Consider the following 16107-nt stretch of genomic DNA (forward strand, 5'->3'; position numbering starts at 1 on the left):
TATTGTTATATATTGAGTGGGGCGTGCATCTTAATTTATGTGCGTCTTGATATTCTATAGGGACTAGATGATACTCTCCTAAAATATCACGTAAGGGATCGTTAAACAAATGAATGTGCTCTTTTTCATGAATTGTCCACCAGGATTCAATGCTGAATGCCCAACACCTTTTTGTTCTTAGTTTATTGAACATAAACAAGTCCAATACATCAGAGGTGTAATCGTTTTATCAAATTAGAGGTCAAATTAGAGGTCAAAAGTGCGCAGTAAGATATTTGTTCAAATAACATTAAAATTTCCGTATGTTAGTTTAACGTGGCCATTAATTTTTAATTGTGGCGTAACACTTAAATTTATTGGACCCACACGCTGTCTTGTACCAACGCAAAGAAACACGCGAATAAAAAAGGAAATACATAAACAATAATCTGATTATGCCTATTTTTACGAGCAAACGAAATGCATTTATTCGTGGTTCTTCCAAAACAACGCACTTCATTCTATTTCCATAATCTTTCCGCACACATATGTTCCTTTTAAAAGTTTGTGTTTCCAAGCCATTTTCCAATTTGATTCTTTCGCGTCGAAAACGTGGTGTATTTTTCTTTCTTTAATTGCAAAACAAGCTCGCGCGTCTTGCTTATTTGCATATTGCCTTAACCGCTGCTGCTGCTGATGCTGCTGCTAATATGTTCGACTCGTGTTGATATTTTCCCACGCCACATACGCGCTCTGTTAAAATAGTATAGTCGGGGAAACAGAAAGTAATGGGCTAATCCGCAGTTATGGAAACCCAAAGGGTGCGCCGAACAAGATGGGCGTGTAAACAATGAGTAGGAGAATGGGCAAGCTGTGACAGGCGTTAGTTCGGAAGAAACAAATTGTGGCCGTACAAAAATAGACATATGGCAACGTGAATTTTTATTTATTCTATTCTTGTTTTAGTCATCTGCCAATTTTCGACGTAACGGTCACGCTACACAAACACGTTATAGTTTCTCCTTTATTTACCCAAAAGAGAACACATTGAACTGTTTGAATTATATTGCGTTTAAATTCATAAAAATTATAATAGTTATTCGCATAATTTTTTAAGTTTTATCTCCATAATAATATTTATAAAAGTAATATGTCTTTGTGTTTATTCGTCTCCATTTTTTTCAAAGTATAACCCACGTTTTTATGAAATAAATTGTTATAATATATTCATCTTAATAAAATTAAGATACGATATTGTTTAAGATGAAAATACAGAATAATTAACAAAATTAAACCGCTTTTTTTTCAGTACAAGCTGTAATATAAAGAATACAAATGATAAACTTAAAATAGAAGTATTAATACTAATTATAAAACGAGTAAAAATAATAAAAACATTGTTAATAATGATATTAATAAGAACACAAGAATTTTATTAATAACGGTAGCTAGTTAAAGTACAACTTGTTTTGTTAAGAACGTCAACTAGGCGCAAAATCGTGTTTGGAGGATGTATACGCAAAGGGAGGCTGAAAGAGAAATAACGCAGAATTCTGTTGTTCTGGGCTTTCGTATGTGTGAATAAATGAACGTCTGAGAGAAATGCAAGATGTGTAGAAATATTTTGGTTGAATAATTTGGAATCTGTTTTTCTGATGTGTAAGCTGAACAATTTATGTGAAGGTTTGTTTTGGATTGAAAAAATTGAAATAAAAGTCGGCAAAGTTATAATATGATCTGTAAGAAGACTTTCTTTTTGACAACGTATACGAAAGCGATAGGTATGTTTCCGTTTTTTTTTTCAAAAAAAAAGACTCTCTAATTTGGAAAACTTCGCGTTCTCTAGTTAATGTCCTTGTTAAACTGTTGATCACCGGCTCATCCATCTTTATGCCAAACTAAGAATTAAACGGGACCGTACCTTGTCTTCTCGATTTGGTCCAAGATAATATATATATATATATATATATATATATATATATATATATATATATATATATATATATATAATTAAAGCAATGGAGTAGCCGAATTTCCGGTGGCACGTGGCTAAGCATAACTTTTTAAACAAGTTGTAGTGATTTCAGGTTTTACGGGAGTGAGAAATTTCAAATGGGGGAATATTTGATACTATATATACTATATATGCGAGGATACAACTTTAAAAGAGTAAGCCAAGGACAGAAATTTAAATATAAAGAAAACAGTGACGGAATGTGTGTAGTCTTGCTCGGAAAAATGCTGCAGTCTTAGTTTGGAGTGTTGCGCGCAAAATATTTGCATTATGAGTGATCTCTTTGTTTCCCTATAGTATCATTAGTTTGGAGAGAAATGTAACAATCTCATTATATATATATATATATATATATATATATATATATATATATATATATATATATATATATATTTAATCAGTCGAGTTTAGTTTCCTAGAAGTACATCCAATGAAACAACATGTGTCTACCAAAGAGTGGATGTACTTCATCTTTTATATATATATATATATATATATATATATATATATATATATATATATATATATATATATATATATATATACTAGCAGTTCAGCCCGGTTTTGCCGGGGCGCTATGTTCATAACTTTATGTGCTTGTATATATATATATATATATATATATATATATATATATATATATATATATGTATATATATATACATATATATATGCATATATATACACACATATATATACATATATATATACATAAACATATTTATACATATATATACGTACATATATACATATAGATAGATATCTATGTCTATATATATATATATATACGAAAGTATAAATTTAAAATTAAAATAAAGTGCTCAATACGTAGGTAGAGCTAGTAAGTAAGTTATAAAATATACATGGTGATTTAGCTACACTGAATATTCCGAGTTTCATCTACCCTAGAGTTGATGAAACGCGAAACATTCATTGTAGTTTAATCGCCATATATATTTTATAACATTATATATATATATATATATATATATATATATATATATATATATATATATATTAAAAATTTGACTCATGTCCAGATAACCTAAATTGACAATTTAAGTTGTTTAGACCCAAAATTGGCGGAGTAGTTTTGTAGACTCTACACAGGTCATCTCTTTTAAAGTCTGACCTCTTTGCAGCCAAATGTTCGCCCTAACAAGTAAAAAACTTGTTGCATGTCAGAATATCCTTCACGTTAAAGTTAAAATGTTTAGATCCAAAATTGGCTGAATATTTTGTTAGAGGCCTCAATGGTGAAACCTTTAGGCCTTTACCCCCTTTGCAGATAAATTTTCGGCCAAAAACTTATTAAAAGCTTGTCCTATCTCTGAATAGATTTTACTTAAAATTTCCCACGTTTATAGAAATAATTGGTTGAGTAATTTTGTAGAGAGACCATGTTTCTTTTTAAATTTTAACCCCAATTTTGACTAGTTAACATTCAATGCTTTAGGCTCAAATAAATATAAAAAATTATCCATGACCAAGTAACCCACATCTAAAATTTTAAGTGTTTATACCGAAAATTGGCGGAAAATTTTGGTAGAGTTTTCAAAGGTGAAATCGTTAGACTGCTACAATTCGGGTAGCTTAATTTCTGCTCGCAAACCGATTAAACAGATTTCCCAAATCTGCATACTCCTTTTCTCAAATCACGAGTCTGTGGACTAAAAGTTGGCAAAGTAGTTTAATAGGGAAATGTACACACACAGCCAGAAAAAAATCACTATATATATATATATATGTATATATATGTGTATATATATATATTAAGTAATGTGATTTATAATTTAAAAATTAAAAAAAAATTTTAAATTTAAAAATCAAATTTTAATAAAATTAAAAATCAGTTTCATAAGAAGGAACAACAACAAAATCAATTATCTGTACGATCGTTTCGGAAATCCGTGCTTTTTATTGTAGTATACATGAAATTATGTAGAACAATTATATATAGTTTTTTTGGTAAGCACGGTCTCCTCATCAGCAAATTTAGGAGGATTTTTATTGAATTTAAAAGACACCATAAATAAACCTAGCATTAAAAGTAAGGCAGATGAATCTGAAAAAATTGAAATAAAAGGTTTGGATTTAAAATTTATAAGAAAATTAATATGGGTTAGAGATAGAAATGAGTAGAAAAAATATATATTTCTTTGAATTTACATAATAAATTTGATTTAAAAATATATAGAGATAGTTACCTTTTAGTTTTTCTTTTTTTGAAATCAGGAACTGTGTTTAAAGTAGTCATTTAGATGTTTGCTATAGCTTTTTGTTTTATTGAATGATGAATTTTAAAAGGGCGACGCTCGTGCAATAAATTGTTTAAATAAATTTATATATATATATATATATATATATATATATATATATATATATCGAAGATAAGACAAGGGAGATGGGGGCTGGTAGTCTCCCTCCTTCTGCAGCCTTGGACTCTGCTATTGGCCAGCATATGGTTGACAACCCGTGGTGTGCCAACAGATATAAAATTGAATGGTTCGAGGTGCTACATAGAGCGGACTCCAGAATCTATTTAAAGATTTTGGAGTCTGTCTCTATTGTGGTGCGGAAACCTTCTTTGTGCCGGCAGAAAGAAGCATCTAACGCATGGTTTCTCTTTGGAGAACTGTGACTCTTTTCTCCCGTCCCCACCCTCGTTGTGTCATTATTTTACTCGTTTTTTAAACGTTAATAAACTTTATTTTAGTGTCCCCGTAATTTTTGGCACATTCAATAGTTCCCCATATAACTCTTTATTTTTCGACATAATATTATTCTTTGTACGCTATCGATTTTCTCCTGATGAGATGATAGCTGAAAGAGCTCTCGAGAGACTTCCGCCTATTACATTTAAAACTTTATTTAGATTCTGTACCTCTAAACATATATATATATATATATATATATATATATAGAGAGAGAGAGAGAGAGAGAGATGAATAATAGATAGCTTGATATATATATATATATATATATATATATATATACATATATATATTATCATGATATACTACGAGCAATATTTACAAGTTAAATTTTCGTTTTTGCATTGACGGTTTTTGAAGAAGAATATAATCCAGTCGGTTTAGCGATTAAGTACCCCATGACTTGTTTAGTCGAAAAAACTGACACAAACGTACAGAAATATATATTGGCTAAAACAATTCTCTTATCTATGTTTTCTTTTCCATTAAGATGTTTGACAATGCAATTTTACACGATGGCTTCGCGACAAATTGAATAAAACTAGGTTAGGGAGCATATAAAAAAGAAAAAAAATACAGAGAAAATTTAATAATATTCTTATTTACGTGGTTAGTTGTTATAGTTGCCGACAACGCGACGTCGGTCGAGCCGTTCTCCAGTGGCGTCTGCCTCGATCTCAAAACAATCACTTGGCCGCCATATTAGTTCTTTATTCCCTTCCTAAAAACATACAACAAAAATGAATGCTTTTTTTGTTATTTCTTTATTATTTGTCATCGAAATTTTGTCAATGCTGACGAAGAAGCGGACATTGCCCACAGTAAAATACCTCTTGTATTTTTTTACTATTATTATTATTATTATTATTATTATTATTATTATTATTATTATTATTATTATTATTATTATTATTATTTATAGCAGAATGCCATTTCTCTGCCAAATAGTTAGTTGTACCGATGGAATTAGTTTTTTCTTCAACTTACACATGTGATCTCACATATATGTATGTGTGCGTGTGTGTGTGGGTGTGCGACCTTTAATTGTTGATTTTTTTCAAGAACTCTTACAAGGTTGGCCTGATCTTAAGCCTGAATGCTATTTAGGAACTAGACTTGAGGCATATATATATATATATATATATATATATATATATATATATATATATATATATATATATATATTGCTAAATCCAAGGTTTTATTAATAAAGGTGAGCATTTTTTGTGCGGAATATTGTATGAACGTTGGGCATTTCTTTTCTGGATAAAATAATAAAAATAAATCTCAAATGCTCAGGCAAAATTGCATAATTTTGTAATACCATAATTTCAATAATATATGAAAAAGAATATTCACATCAGTTCATATCAGAACATTTTTAAAGATATATATTGCTTTTAACAAAATGGCCGGCAAAACCCCGAGGGGCCTCTTCATCAACAAACTCATCAGGAGTTAATCGTTGATGATAGAAAATAAATAAATAAATAAAATATCTCACAAGAACAGACTTGTTGTACGTGTAATTTTTTCCAGGGAAGAGGGGGAAAACAGTTGTGAATGCAAATAAAATATACACAATAATATAAAATATATACGATAATATAAAATATATGTACAAGTGAGGGTTTAAAAGATATCCCCAAATTAGTCTAATGACCTGAAAAACTCCTATGTAGACAGATTAAGACGGTCTGCGTAGAGGAATAGAGATTACTTCAAAATCCGGAAGTGATTTTGAGAGTCAGCCCGATGCAAAATCCTAGTACACTCCATTTTATACATCTTCGCACACGCAAGATTTTCATGTAGCTCTTGGCCAATGGCAGATTCCAAGGTGGAATAAAAGGAGAAAGAGCGGAAAGGCTTCTCCAATTTTATTGTTGCTGGAACATGGAAGATTCGAGTCTGCAAATTGAAGGTGGTTCGATCTACATAGTCAGTAGCGCACTGACAATTAAATTCATGAGCTACATTACCTTTTGTGATGTAAAGTAAACCATCCTTAACAACCAGGGGAAATGCAGACTTTACACCAAAGACCAAACGTAGAGCAACAGAGGAGAAGCACTTTAACAGAGATTAATGATTTGTCTACCAAAACACTAACCGGTCGCTTACATCCAACGGACCTTTAAGAAGACAGGACACCTGGAGGGATCATTAAATTGTTTTATTTTTTACTGACAAGTGCGACCTTTTTTATCACCATTATATATATATATATATATATATATATATATATATATATATATATATATATATACATATATATATATACATATATACACATATATACATACATATATATATATGATATGGAGAAGAAAAGAAAAAAGATATAAATTGTTATTATAAAGAGAATAAGAACTAGAAGGAAAAGGAAAGAATAATGAGATCTAGTTAAATAGAGAAAGAGAGAAAGTAAGAATTTGACAGTACATAGAAAAAGAAAAAGAAAAAGAAAAAGATCTGCGTGTCAACCAATTTATGAACAATTATACAATTCAGTAATGAAACATATTATTACAAATACAGACAGAAAATACAATCCAAGCGTCAGAAATGAACATGACAAAAAAGGCAGTGAATGTATCCAGCCAGCATATTTATCCTCTCACATACGTCCACGAGTAATATCAACGCAATTCAATAAACAAGTATGATTTAAACGATATATATATATATATATATATATATATATATATATATATATATATCGTTTAAATCATATTTGATTTCATCATGCAGACCGTTTTAATAATATTTGATTTCATCAGGCAAAAACAAAAAAAAATTAAATACAAAAATAAAAAAAAAGGTTCCAGACCTTTTAAAATTTTGAGGAGAGAAATAATGGCAGTTCTTATGAGTTTAAATTAATTACAAAAATGAAGTTTCCGTTATTTTCATCAATAGCATAAATATAATATTATTATATTACCCGCCGACTTACCTCTTTCTCTAACTTTACTCTTCCTCCATCTTTTAACACATTCTATCTCTTATTTGCATAAAGAATAAAAAAAATATATATTTTGCACTATTTGATTGAGGACTATCAACGCCTCTTGTTGAAATTTCATTATTCTCAATTTTTGGACATCTTTCTACATGGAATACACACATCCACACACATACATACAGGCACACACACACACACACACACACACACACACATATATATATATATATATATATATATATATATATATATATGTACATATAAATATATATAGGTCCGTCATCTTCTCAAGAATGGTTGAATGAAACTGAAATATATTATTTGTTCTTGTATGTCAAAGTAGTAGATACAGACACACACATACACTATAAAAACATATATATGTATACAGGCTGACCCAAAAAATAACAGGCCACAACTCTAATTAGGTCCCGTTCCTTAGTGTTTTTTTTCCGAATGAAATGGAACTTTGGTCATAACTAGTTTATTATATTCCAAACATCACATCAAAACACTAGGGTCTTTGGCCTTTTTTTCTTTCCGTTCTACAGCATATGTTCGAGATGGCCTCTAGTTAGCCCCGTGCATTTCTTGAGGCCCAGCACGAAGTTGTCCATGACGTTCCTACAGAATTGGTAATGGCTCTCATCTCCTCCCTGATGGCTTCCTTGAGTTCCATGATGGTTCTGGGTTTCCCTACGTAGACTCTGTCCTTAAGATAGCCGCAAAGAAAAAAAATCCGGGGGGGGTTTGTTCGGGCTATGGCGTGCCCACTCAAAATCAGTCTCCACACTGATCACGCGCCCTCCGAAGTTCTCTTTCAGCCAATCTCGGGACATGTTTGAGGTGTGAGAACTTGCTCCGTCTTGCTGAAACCAGAACTTGCTCATGAGCGACGAGTAGATGGTCTGAAGCTCACTCTTGAATGTTTTGAGGACCTCCACATACCACTCCTTGGTGACTGTCACTGCTGCGCCAGATTATTTGATGAAGATTGGTCCGATGATGCCTCTGGCTGAGATTGCAGCCCACACCGTAAACTTAGGAGAGTACATGGGCTTGGTGGCTACTTCATTAGGTCTGGAGGACCTCCAGAAGTCATTCAGCTGAGGTCCAAAGAAAGTTAAGGAAACTTGGTGTCTCCTCGATATTCCCGAGCATCTTGATTCCCATAGCCCTCCTCTGCTTCTTGTCTGAGGCTGTAAGGGTCTGCAGCGTCTGTATTCTTTATGGGTAAGCCCTGATATCGTTCACAAGCACTCTCCTGAGAGTTACGAGATATACCGAGGAACTGACTTCGCTACGCACAGAGCGTTTCGGAGTCTGCTGGGGAGACTCTCTCACTCTTTCGACTGTTGGCTTCTTGGGACGTCCGAGTGGATTGGACGGTTCCCTCTGGCAGCGTTGAGGTTGTCCACAGCCCCATACTTCTCGAAGTGGTCCACCCAGTTCTGAATTCTGCTTTTGGATGGAGCGTTTTCACATTCGAACTGACTCATGAGACTGTTCTGGGTGTTCTTAAACGAGCCGGTCTTGTAGTAAAACTTAACACAATGTATTCTTTGGCGCATCTACACTGGGGTCTTCGTGTACTCACGGTCGTTTATTCTGACATGTCCTGTAAAATAAGGGCTTTCGGTGAATAAATAATGGATATATCACATAAAGTGTACATCGGCTCCATTTTTTAGGTCATCCTGTATGCATATGTACGTAGCATTTATATGTAAACTACTTTGCTGATATATTTTATGTTTATTGCTGCTCAGCATTTCTTTTCTAAGAAATAACAGTGAAAGTTGTTTATATATTTTTTTAATTCCGCTGCAATTATTTTTTGCACACGAAAATGAAAACAAAGAATCATCTTCAGTTCGAGTTAATCACGAATTGAACGAGATAAGATGGCGATTCGATTAACACCTCGAATACTTTTCACATATGTGTGTGTATTTGCTGCCTGTATTTTGTATGTCATCCTTAATATGCTCTTATCTAATTCCATGTTTCCTGATATTGCCATGGAGTAAGATGCGTTCGAAGATAATAATTGTTTATAAGAAGGAAATACAACAATATTTCAATTCGCTCTCTCCCTCTCTCTCTCTCTCTCGCTCTCTCTCTCTCTCTACATATATATGTGTGCGTGTGTGTGTATGTGTCAGTATATATATATATATATATATATATATATATATATATATATATATATATATATATAGGTATATATATATATATATATTATTGCGTATGAAAATATACAGACACAGGTACACAGACACACAGATACACACATACTCGTAGACACGTTCACTTTTATAGATATATATATAGATAGATTAAACAAAAATATATACGTATACATAAATACATATGAAAACAATATTGTGTGTCCTACAGACCTTTTACGAAAATATTATGCAAGTATAAATCATGTAGAATATCTGCATAAAAATTATTACACGTAATAGTTACCTAAAGATAATCATCCCAGAAGAAAACTGAAAAAAAAATAATAGGGAATTAATTAAAGTGAATGTTTAAAACAATATGCAAATTAGCCTGATCTTTTGCAGATGAATTCAATTCCATGATCCGTATATTACAATTTTTTTTACTAACGGTTATATATAGTCCAATTTTTACTGTATACTCTTTACCCTTATCCTCGAGTTTCCTCTTGACCTTGATAAATGGTTATACCTATGTAAAAAAGAAAACAAAAGAGGGTTTTTAATACGATTATCAATACACACAAAATAAAAATGAATTTATAGGAGTATAGAAGATAGATATAGCAAAAATAGTAATCAGTAAAAAACCCGAACAAGTTGCTCAATACAATTGCAGAGCACATATCTTAATGGAGATATCACATAAAGTGCACGCGGGCCCGTTTTTTTTTTTTTTGGGGGGGGGGGGTTTACCCTGTATATGTATGTGTGTGCGTGTGTTTGTGTGTTTGTGTGTGCGTGTGTGTGCACGCACGTGTGTGTGCTGTGTGTTGGTGTGTGTAGACTTTATATCAAGAAAAATCATATCGTCTCATAAACGATCGTGCACAATTTTTGTGTTAATAATTTGTGGATGTAAATAAATTGGAATTGCATGTATACGTACATCTTATCTCTATCAAAATCTATCTTATATTTTTTTTAATGCATTCTACTTTCTATTGTATAATATGAAATATAAGTCTATATTTTATTAACAAGCAAACTATTCTTTTCTATTGCAGGTAAGTTCCCGAAATCCTTCTGAAAAATGAGACCATGTTTCTGACACAGCAGTTTTGAAGCACCACAGAAAGACAAAACAAGTACAGCAGCTTTTTTCCGATCAGTGTTTTGTATGTGTTTTCTTCAGCGCCTGGTGATTTACTTCTTATTCAGATACCGATGTATTCATGTTTTATTGTCATCATATAATTTATATACCTCCACATGGAATATGGCACATTCATATATATATATATATATATATATATATATATATATATATATATATATATATATTCACACACACACATATATATGTGTGTGTGTGTGTGTGTGCGTGTGTGTGTGTACACATATCCATTGTGGATTATACTGATTATACATATAAGTGCATTAGCCGTGCTTTTTGATATTAACCGGGCAATGTCGAAAGAGTGTTATAATAGCAAAATAAATTGTACGGATAAAAGTATTTATATTAAAATGTGTTATTGGACGGAATGTTAGTTTTCGTAACGAGATAGCATGGAAATATACGTATCCGTTAGTCAAGGGTTGAGATTCAGAGAGAGCAGATGGGGTAACTAGTAAGAGAAAGGGGGCTATCTACGGACAATAATGGCTCCGAATAGCGCAAATGTCGATAAGACCAGGACAAGGGTTTCAGCTTTCTAATGGGGGAAGTATCCGAAATAAAACTGCTGTAAATACTACCAAAGCTTCGGGTCGTAGGGATTTTAGTTGCAGTTCTTTTGCAGAAACATCTTACGATGGACCAAGTATGCTATCTTGTTGGTTGATGTCAAAGCCCAGAGACTGTTGTTAGGCCCATATTTTATACTTGTTATAAGGCTAATTGACATTTTTGTGCATATTAAAAAAAAAAGATATCTTGGAGTTTTATAAAATTTTCTGAACAGTTGTACCTAACTGATGTCTATATAATATTGTTTGTTTATACTTCGCGATAAGTCTTGGTGTGTTAAAGAGGCTCTTTTAGGGCTAATAAAAGCAGTACATTCCTGGGATTCACTTATCATATTTGTCAAAAATTTTATGTGTATGTCTCGTTAGTAGTTTTGCATGGTGCTGCACGCAAATATAAATATGTTAAGGCCTTGGCGACTTTCGGGGCTAAAAGATAGACATTTCTTTTTTTTATGGTTCAATCGCAAATTTAAATATGTTAAGGCCTAAAACTGCACTGTTTGTTCATCTTCACCAGGATTGACGTCCCCTGGAGAGTTTTGGGGCTAAATGTGGGAAGGTAAATGGTGAACTTTGTCATTTTTTAACGATGGACCATGCATACTTAACTTATTATTATTATTATTATTATTATTATTATTATTATTATTAGCATTATTATTATTATTATTATTATTATTATCAATTATATTATTATCATTATTATAATTAATGCCATTATTATTAATTTTATTATTATTATTAATTTTATTTATATTATTAATTTTATTACTATTATTAATTTTATTATTATTATTATTACTTTTATTATGTATTATTATTGATATTAATTTTATTATTGTTATTATTATTATTTTCGTTATTATTAATATTATTTTTATTATAATTAGTAATATTATTATTTTAAATCTTATTATTATAAATAATTTTATTGTTAATATTAATTTATTATTATTACTATGAATTTTATTATTATTATTATTATTATTATTATTTATATTAATTTTATTATTATTATTGTTATTATTATTACTTTCATTATTATTATAAATTTTATTATTATTATTATAATATTATCATTATTAATTTTATTATTATTTTTTATTAATATTATTATTATTATTATTATTTCTATAGTTAATATTATTATAGTTAATATTATTATTATTATTGTAATTTTTATTATTGTTATTATTATTTTTATTATTATTGTTTATATTATTATTATTGTTCTTATTATTAGTGTTATTATTGTTAATATTATTTGTATTTTTATTATTATTATTTTTATTATTATTATTAGTGTTATTGTTATTATTATCATTGTTAATACTATTATTATTGTTATTACTATGGATATTATTATTGCTATTATTATTAATTTTATCATTGTTATAATTATTTATTTATTTTTTAATTATTTTTATTATTATTGTTATTGTTATTATTACTGCTAATAGTATTACTATTGTTATTATCATTATTGTTATGATTGTTCTTATTATTATTCTTTTATTAAAATTGTTATTATTATTGTTGTTGTTATTATTATTATTATTATTTCTATTTTTATTGTCATTATTATTATTATTATTATTATTATTATTATTATTATTATTATTATTATTTCTGGGGCTGTTATATCATTTTGCGTTGATCTTTTCTGTGCAACACTAACTAAATTCATTGCTATTTTTTTCGGGAACTTTTGATGGTTTATTTTGATTGTAAAGGGTATGCTAAACATGAGATTCCCGATTTAGAAATTATTAACGATAGATGGAACAGACTGGTTTTTTTTTCACATTTTATTCATTTTTTCCTATTAGCCAATGTCCAAATGTAATGTCTTCTGGTTTTATTCCAGCATGATATATCAGAAAGAATTCAATATTACATATGTATGCTGACTGCACTTATGCATTCATAACATGATTAGGGCGTTTCATTATTTTGACACACGAGTATATATCAGTTAATATCTTATATGATTTTAGATAGAGTGATGTAATTCTAACTGTATAAAGAGAAAAAAACAATGATGAAAATATTCTCTTGTCAATAAGTTAAATTTACAATAAAAGAAAATACCATTTAAAATCGCCGCAAACTATTTTTTCGTTTGTATTATTTAAAACTAAACATTAATAAGAAGTAATTTTTCTAAGGCAAGCTCAGATGTCAGCTGGACCTATAATGTAAACAAACCCAGACGGACTTTGATAAATTGCATTATCATTATTATTAATAGTTTTATTGTATGTATTTATTTTTAATTATAATAATGCCGTTTGCCTAATGCATTGATGTTTATCGAATTGCGCATCTAATTACATGAAAAATGTTAATAGCAATATAGTATTTCATGTAATATATATATATATATACATACATATATATATATACATATTATATATACACATATATACACATATATATACGTATACACACATGTATATATATATATATATATATATATATATATATATATATATATTAGTGTTGGGACGATTAATCAGAATCGGAATCGGGAATCGGAAAAACAAAAAAAATTCTCTGGTATCGGGATTGGTATCGAAATCGGAAAAAAGTTTAGCTTATTTTCCAATATAGAAAACAATTCCTTTAATTATATTTATTGATATGTGATCTTATTTGAAACCAAATCTCCCATTGTTGGAAACAATAACAAAATGATAAATATATATTGATTTGTAAAATTTATAGATCATCTCAAAAATGTTTTTTGTTAATTTTTTTTTTAAATATCAGCGTTATTCGAAACATATTTTTTTTTACAGTAAAAAGGGTAAAAAAACAACTCAGTGAATTGTTGAGGGGTTTAAATAAGGATTGGTATATATAAAAAATATATTATGAATAATATATAAATATATATATATATATAAATATATATATATATATGTATATATATATATATATATATATATATATATATATACTAGCAAAAGTACCCGTCGTAGACTGGGTTAAAAACCGCCTACAGGAAATGGACTGTGATTTATGAAAGTATGATAGGTTATGAAAAGGAATGGTTGTAAATTTGGGGGTATCAAAACAAAAGAAAAATAAGATGAAAGTAAGTATAAAGTAGGTAAACCCTATAATTTATTATACCATATCTGTTCACACTGAAACACTTATCACAATATTCTGTGGATCTATATTAAAAGAACTTGTTAAACTTTGTGACATAATTTTATTATACCATATTTCTTCAAACGGAAACATAATTATCAAAGTATACTTACGCAGGCAGATATGAAAAGTCTTTATTAAAGTGTGTGTCTATTTCCATTCTATGGAGGCCAGGCGCGAACGTAGACCCCACAATTTTAAGGGACCACCGTTCTGCCAGATCAAACATACGTATTCCTGTGTCTCGATAATCTTCTATCATTATATGTAATGCGTTTTTTAAAATAGTCAAGCATATAGGAGCCTATTCGTGACCAGACACACACACACCCATTCACCCCCACACACACAGAGTCTTCTAGCTTTATATTATAGAAGATATATATATATATATATATATATATATATATATATATATATATATATATGCTAGCATTTCTGCCCGGCTTTGCTCGGCCCTACGTACGTTTCATAACTTTATGTGCATATGTATATATTAAGAAGTGTGAATATGCACGGATTTGCCTTTTCTATATAATAGGCTTCCTTAAGTTAAGAAAAGTTGGTAGAGACCGCAGACGTCAATTTTTTTAAAACGTTGACGTCAATCTTGACTCCTTAACATTTATTGTTTTGGGCTCAAATAAAATTAAAATGTTTGACCCAAGCCCAGGTAATTTACATCTAATATTTAAAGTATTAGACTCAAAATTGGCCGAGGAGTTTGGTAGAGTTTGCAAAGGTAAACTCTGTAAACTTTGACCTTTTTCCAGCAAAATTTTCGCCCAAAAACTGATTAGGCCCTGTCGGTGGGGCATTAAAATACGCCAACTGCCCCCCCCCCTGCAGAGGGTAAAAATCCCTCAATGGGGGTCCTGGATATGACCTTAAACTATATCCAGTGGTGAGGTCCCAGCTTGTGGGCTTTGGGGAGTGTGGAGCCACCTTTTAATTACCATTGCTCCCAGGCCCACTCTGACCCGGAGTGGTAGTACCTGTTAGGGTCCCAACTATGGGTTAAATAGAAACCGACGTGAAAACAACAAATATATTCTATTAAAAATATTTTTCATCAAAATCTTTGGATTCGACATTAAATAACCCGAAAAGGGTTGATATGCCGTAAAACATAAACATCCAACCAACTAAAAACTGATTAAAAAGCTTTCTACATGCCTGAATTTTAGACCCAAAATGGCTCAATAGTTTGCTAGAGACCGCAAAGGTAAAATCTTTTGAACTTTAACTCCTTGGAAGCCAAAATTTCAGAAAAAAAAAAACATTAAAACGCTTTCACTATGTCTGAATACACTTTATGCAAAATTTCAAATGTTTAGACAAAAAATT

Source organism: Euprymna scolopes, chromosome 35 (assembly GCF_053919585.1).
Source record: "Euprymna scolopes isolate OS-2025 chromosome 35, ASM5391958v1, whole genome shotgun sequence".
In the NCBI taxonomy this organism is placed as follows: Eukaryota; Metazoa; Mollusca; class Cephalopoda; order Sepiida; family Sepiolidae; genus Euprymna; species Euprymna scolopes.